Here is a 7,612-nt window from a genome sequence, read left to right as displayed (position 1 = left end):
GCCACCTACACAGTCCTTGGTGCACTGACTCTCGGCTCCTGTGGGATCCTGAGGGCCCAGGCCTCAGACCGCTTCCCTTCCCTGGGGTCTTCCGGGATCTTCCATAGCAGCTGGGCGGTGCCTGGCACACACAAGGCTTAAACACACAACAAATAAATGGCTGAACTATGTCTCCTTAGAGCAGACAATTAAGATAAAATGTTCAAGATATGATTAATAGAACTAAGTAATATTTTGTTTTGAACTATATGTAAACCCATTTTATCTTGTTTAGATCAAACCGTGTGAACACGGGGAGAGCATCTTACAAAATCATTAGAGAACAGAAATACCTTTGTTTCAGCCCCAGAATTATCAAAGCCAGGCTTAGGAAAAGCTAGTTGAATCAAATCAGAGGTCATTAACAAAGGTAACATACGTTATGAATTGTTACAGACGTCACCAAATTTCAAAGGCATATGTAATTATGAGCAGAGCAACAAATACAGTAGTTTCAATCAAAAACCATTAGTAGGTACGGAAAATGAAATATAGATGCAAGGAGATGAACAGCTTAATAGTCCTTGCATCTAATTAATCAGTGAGCTGATTAATGAATTGTACATATTTTAAATGTGTCCACAGAATCTTTTAAAAGCGAGCGCTCTTCTGGGCACCAAACCCAGTGGGGGACCCCAGGGAGACCCGGCCGCCGTCCGCGACTTGCATGGAGCTTCTCCTCTACGGCAGTGCCGACCCTGAGCAAGCAGGTCGATAAGTGAACAGGACAATTTCAGACCACAGCAGGGCTCTGAATCGAGGAGCAGAGGTTTACATGCTGGGGGTGTATGGCAGGAGGCTGTGTGAGTTTGGAAGCCAGGACAGGCCTGCTGAGGGACAGCTGGCTGGTGCCCACAGGACAAGGCCAACTGAGCAGACTCCAGAGTATGCTCTGCGGGCTCAGGGCCCAAGGGCGGGGGGTGGGGATGGGGGTGAGCCGACTGCTTGGTCCACGAGCAAATGCGGAGGGGATGAGGTCAAGGTAAGGGCAGGGGTCACTGTGGTGCAGGGTCAGGGCCACAGGTCAGGACGGAACTGGTGCAAAGCTTTAGCAGGGACATCACGAAACCTGATCATGCCCTAAAGGTCCCCGTGGTTACGAGCCGTGAACTACTCCAATAAGAGACGGCACAGGAGGCGGGGAGGAGGGTGGATTCCAGGCGTGGCGAGGGGGGCAAGTGAGGGGGGCAGTGGACCCCGGGCTGTGCCGTACTTTAGTAAGTAAGTTAAACATCAGATCCTGACTCCCAGTGTTTCGTGTGAACAACCTACAAGATTAAATTCCAAACAAGTTTACAAAAACGGAGGTCGATGATGGGTCAGGTGGATCTCAATTGCTGCCACTAATTAGGACGAAAGGGGTTAACTGGATGCCCTTGGCGAGGGGGCTCTTGGAAAGGCTACAGCCCTGGAGTTGCCCTGTTCCATCCACATCACGCCTGCTACGAGGAAGGGCGTTAAAACGTCCCTTCTTACTGCTCAAACAGCCCGAGTTGGAACGGCTCTCCCTGAGTTTACAACATCAGGCATTATAACGATATGATAACTTGTTGTATTTATCACATTTTCCTGGACCTTCCTTTTTAAGAGCTAAACCTCGCCTCATAGACAATATCTATCGAAATATTTTGACTTCACATTCCCAAGCAAAGAAGAATCACAGAACACTGAGGAAACTGACCACCAGAACTCTGAGTCTTTTCCTCTCGAGAAAGTTTTGAGTGCCACTGTGTCCTCGTTTCTGGCCAGGTGGCCCATTCATTCATGCCTGAAGATTCACCATGAAAATGTTAGAAAAAAAATTAATGCCTATTTATTTTTGAGAGAGAGAGAGAGAGAGAGGGAGAGAGAGAAGGAGCAGAGGAGGGGCAGAGAGAAGGAGAGAGAGAATCCCGAGCAGGCTGCTTGCTGTCAGTGCAGAACCCGACAAGGGGCTTGATCTCACAAGCCATGAGATCATGACCTGAGCCGAAATCAAGAATCAGATGCTTAACTGACTGAGCCACCCAGGTTCCCCCACCATTTTTCAAAATAATAGGAAGGTCTTAATTTTGGCACCTTTCACAGACCCCTGCAAGTGACAAAACCAGGAAAAAGGCAACCAGAGCTAAGCTTTGCAAAGGTGAAAGCTGACAACACCCTGCATATTTTTAAGGACTGATGCTTTACAAAACAGGAGAGATTCTTTCAGCTCCCCCAGTTAAACTCAGGGACGGTGTGCTTTTTATTTCCTTCTTCAAAACAGGCCCTCTGTCCTTTCCTCCCATTCTCCCTCAAGACGTGATGCAACGTTTCGTCCCTGATGAAGTCTGTCCTTATTGCTCGAAGCCAAGTTCAGTAGTTGCCCTGAATGACCAAGGTGCTTCCTCTGTACCCCCTGCAGCACAGCCACAAAGACAGAATGCTTCAGGTGTGCCTGGCTCTGTGCTGTGAGACAACCTGAGCTTCATGACCACTCTGTGAGGCCGTATACTGTACCTCCCTTATAGACAGCAGGGTCTGAGAGTCAGGGAAGCACACTGGCTTGCCCACGTTTGCACACCTAGAGTGCTGTTATGGTCAGAAGATGGACCGTGTGTACTTGGGTTACTCCCTCCTGAGTCCCACGGGGCACTCTCATTGTCAGGGGTACGTGTTTCTCACCAATTGGGAATTCTCACTATTGGGAATTTTTATTGGGAATTTCTTTCCCAATAGAGACACATATTAACTACAAGGTACAGTTTAGAAAATATTATCCATACTTTCATGGTTTTCTCTGGAAAATCCACCACTCTTAAAAACTTTAAACATCTGAAAAAACACTCTGGAACTGTGGCTGCAGCAGCAATAACAATGGAAATAGCAATGATTGTGATGGTGGTGATGGTGAGGATGATGGTGATGATGGTAATGATGGTAATGATGATAATGATGATGGTGATGGTGGTGGTGATGATGGATAGTGATGGTGATGATAGTGATTGTGATGATGGTGATGGTGATTATGGTGATGGTGATGATGATGAGAATGATGGTGATGGTGATGGTGATGATAGTGATGATGGTGGTGATGATGGTGATGGCGATGGCGATGGTGATGACAGTGATGATGGTGGTGATGATGGTGGTCATTATAGTAATGATTATGGTGATTATGATGGTGGTGGTGATGATGGTGATGCTAATTATGGTGATGGTGATGGTGATGATAGTGATGATGGTGGTGATGATGGTAGTGATGATGGTGATGGTGATTATGGTGATGGTGATGATGATGATAATGATGGTGATGGTGATGGTGATGATGGACAGTGATGGTGATGATAGTGGTTGTGATGATGGTGATGGTGATGGTGATGACAGTGATAATGGTGGTGATGATGGTGGTCATTATAGTAATGATTATGGTGATTATGGTGATGGTGATGGTGATGATGATGATAATGATGGTGATGGTGATGATAGTGATGAGGGTGGTGATGGTGGTGGTGATGATGGTGATGATAGTGATGATGGTGGTGATGGTGATGATAGTGATGATGGTGGTGATGATGGTCATGGTGATTATGGTGATGGTGATGGTGATGATGATGATGATAATGATGGTGATAGTGATGCTGATGGTGACGATAGTGATGATGGTGGTGATGATGGTGCTCATTATAGTAATGATTATGGTGATTATGATGGTGGTGGTGATGATGGTGATGGTGATTATGGTGATGGTGATGATAGTGATGATGCTGGTGACGATAGTGATGATGGTGGTGATGATGGTGCTCATTATAGTAATGATTATGGTGATTATGATGGTGGTGGTGATGATGGTGATGGTGATTATGGTGATGGTGATGATAGTGATGATGGTGGTGATGATAGTGATGATGGTGGTGATGATGGTGATGATGACTATGGTGATGGTGATGACAGTGATAATGGTGGTGATGATAGTGGTCATTATAGTAATGATTATGGTGATTATGGTGATGGTGATGGTGATGATAGTGATGAGGGTGGTGATGGTGGTGGTGATGATGGTGATGATAGTGATGATGGTGGTGATGGTGATGATAGTGATGATGGGGGTGATGATGGTGATGGTGATTATGGTGATGGTGATGATGATAATGATGGTGATAGTGATGCTGATGGTGATGATAGTGATGATGGTGGTGATGATGGTGGTCATTATAGTAATGATTATGGTGCTTATGATGGTGGTGGTGATGATGGTGATGGTGATTATGGTGATGGTGATGATAGTGATGATGGTGGTGATGATGGTGATGATGACTATGGTGATGGTGATGATGATAATGATGGTGATGGTGATGGTGATGATGGACAGTGATGGTGATGATAGTGGTTGTGATGATGGTGATGGTGATGGTGATGACAGTGATAATGGTGGTGATGATGGTGGTCATTATAGTAATGATTATGGTGATTATGGTGATGGTGATGGTGATGGTGATGATAGTGATGATAGTGGTGATGATGGTGATGGTGATGGTGGTGATGGTGATGATGCTGGTGCTTATAGTAATGATGGTGGTGATGGTGATGATAGTGGTGGTGGTGATGATGATGGTGATATGGGAAGCAACACTATTTTTCTGAGTGTTCACCATGTACTACTCATTATTCCAAGTTCTTACCTCATACTTAACTCATCAAAATCCTACGAAGGAGATACCCTTATAACCCACATTTTATAGTTGAGGAATCTGGAGTAACCTGTCCAAACTTATTTGGTCGATATGTAGAAAAGCCAGCATCTTACCCCAGGTGGCCTGACTAAAGAGTAATATTAATTTCCAGTTCCTTTCTCATTGGTATGTGTAGTGGTATTATGATGTCCACAAATTGCTAAAAACTGCTCCCATCAAGAGGTGGAGTCAAATTCTCCTCCTGGAATGTGGGCTGGACCTAATGACTCGTATCTGATGAATGGAATCGAATGGAAAAGACTACATCATAAAAGGTCTTATGACTTTGTACTAGTTCTCTTTCTCACTTGGCTCACTTGCTTCTGGGGCAGGCAGCTGTCCTGCCATGGAGATCCCTCTGGAGAGGCTCATGTGGTGAGGAACTAAGCTTTTGGCAACAGATGTGTGAGGGAACCACCTTGGAAGTGGCTCCTTCAGCCCAGTTAAGCTTTCGATGAGAGGTCAGCCCGTGCCGGCAGCTTGACCGTAACGTCACAAGTGACTCTGAGCCGGAACCATCTGACTGAGCAGCTCCTGGATTTCTGACCCACAGAAATGCTGTGAGACAATGAATGCCTGTTGTTTTAAGCTGACAAGTTTGGGGTAACTTGTTATATCGCATTTGATAACTAGTGCAGTATATTTCCTTAGTGGATGAAGGGAGCTTCCAGGAAGCTCTGTGAAGATCATCATTGGGCGTTCCTTAGCCTATGTGATATAATCCTACTTTCATTAAAGTTCAATGACCATCACATTTAGATAACTTGGTAAAAATTTAGCAGTGGTGGAAATGGTGAGAGTATTATCACATTATTGAGATTTTGTTCTGCAAAAGATGAAACACCGTGATGGGGGGATTCATTGTACGCAGTTGTGACTCTTCAACCCACGGGCTAGGCTGGACATTGAGAGCTAGCCAGTCTTTCTGCCTCTGGGGAGGGGAGTTCTTAAACCATTTGTTCTTTTCATGTCAACTTCTAGGGAAGAATACTCTTCAAATATCTTAGAAATGCTGTCGAGTTTTCCGAAAGGCCAAACTGGATTACCGCGGCTCTTAGTGGAGGGGAAAGAGAGAACTGTAGGGCTGGGCAGCTCTTAAGTTCCGTGCGAGGGTGCTGGCACGGTGCCTGTAGGGACCCTGTACTGACGGGGCTGCTGGGCCGTGGCCAGCCAGCACCCATGCAGAGCGAATCTTGCGCCTCTACACCAGGCCCTCCCGGGTTTTGGTTGAAAGCAGAGGCTTTTCCTTTATAAGCGGACCTTATTTGCATGAAGGGTCAGTCCTGAGTTTATATCAATAATACAAAGAAGAAACATGTTCCCCCAGGTGCAGCCAGCCCGGGGCAGAAAGAGGTGCTGGGGTGGGAACATCGGGGAGGCGGCACACCCGGCTCCAAGCCTCCACACGAGGACGCACACGGCTACCGTCACACCTCTCTGGAGCGCTGTCCTTAGGCCCTAAAAGTCTGGATCGGCAATGCACGGAAAGGCTTTCCCCACGCCGAAGTCTGGTGGATAAACAGGCTCTTACCCAAGAGCGACCTCAAAGTTTAAAAGAACCCCTACATCTCTCGGTCTTTCCACAAATTCTGGAGAGGCCACTGCAGACAGTGGCACCCAGGGGGTCCCCAAGAGGCAGAAATGGAGGATGGGGACACCTCCCCATGGTGGCAAGAGCTCTATTCTAGCTCCAATGAAACTCACTTCAATAAAACCAGCCAATAAATTTTAAAACACACAAAAAATCTGACTCCAATCATAAAGAGGAGATTTTTTTTTTTAAATTTTTTTTTCAACATTTATATATTTTCTTTGGGACAGAGAGAGACAGAGCATGAACGGGGGAGGGGCAGAGAGAGAGGGAGACACAGAATCGGAAACAGGCTCCAGGCTCTGAGCCATCAGCCCAGAGCCTGACGCGGGGCTCGAACTCACGGACCGCGAGATGGTGACCTGGCTGAAGTCGGACGCTTAACCGACTGCGCCACCCAGGCGCCCCAAGAGGAGATTTTTTTTAAACAATAATTTCTTTTCTGTTTTAAAAGTAATTTCCCCCTTAGACCTCACTTAACCAAGGAGCTGTTCCATTTCTTTCTGTTTTTTTAATAATGAGGTTTACCAAATTAAAAATAAATTCAGTATGCCAAATGATTTAACGATTCAGTGCAATAAAATTCTACTGGCTCCTAGCTTACCAGGGCCGACATCTACTGCACAAAGTAAGCCTCGCTCTAAAATTGCCTTTGCGTATCATGAGTGATACATCTCCTAGTTAATTCACAGCACTTTTAGAATGGCACAAGTTAGGGTCAGAAGACCTCAAGTTAATGTAATTACAGCTCCCTTATCGAACGAAGCAGGCTAGGGTTTTGTGAAGCAATGGTTCTCCCAGGGTAGCCCCTGCGCCAGGCATCACCTGGGCACTGTTAGGAATGCCACCTACGGGGCCCCACCCCAAACCTACCGAATATTACAGCTTGGGGGAAAGGAATCAAGATCGCCGTTTTAACAAACCCTCCGGAAGTTTCTGATGCAGCTGAAGTTTGAAACCGCTATTTTTAAAATTTTTTTTAAAGTTTATTTACTTATTTGAGAGAGAGGAAGTGAGAAAACAGGGGAGGGGCAGAGAAAGAAGGAGAGAGGGAGAATCCCAAGCAGGCTCTGCAGTGCCAGCACGAGGCTCGAACCCATGAACCGTGAGATCGTGACCCGAGCCGATATCGAGAGTCAGACGCTTAACTGACTGAGCCACCTAGGCGCCCCTGAATACACCATCTTAAAGGACGGGTGCACCCTCCCGTTCAGGTACCTTCGAACAGCAAAGGGCCTGCGGCCATACATGTCACTACAGCCCCAGGAAGGAGGGATTGGACAGGGCCCGC

General features: G+C 46.4%; 1 protein-coding gene across 1 annotated transcript in view; it reads right to left on the bottom strand.

Annotated features, from left to right (window-relative positions):
• Positions 1 to 7,612, bottom strand: part of PTPRN2 (protein tyrosine phosphatase receptor type N2) — an 806,499-nt gene that overhangs the window by 341,985 nt on the left and 456,902 nt on the right. The gene's annotated exons all lie outside the window — the stretch shown is intronic.

This window comes from Puma concolor, chromosome A2 (assembly GCF_028749965.1).
Source record: "Puma concolor isolate L17-30 chromosome A2, mPumCon1.1.hap2, whole genome shotgun sequence".
Classification (NCBI taxonomy): Eukaryota; Metazoa; Chordata; class Mammalia; order Carnivora; family Felidae; genus Puma; species Puma concolor.
Note: the sequence above shows the minus strand (reverse complement) of the source record. Positions and strands in the feature narration are given on the sequence as shown.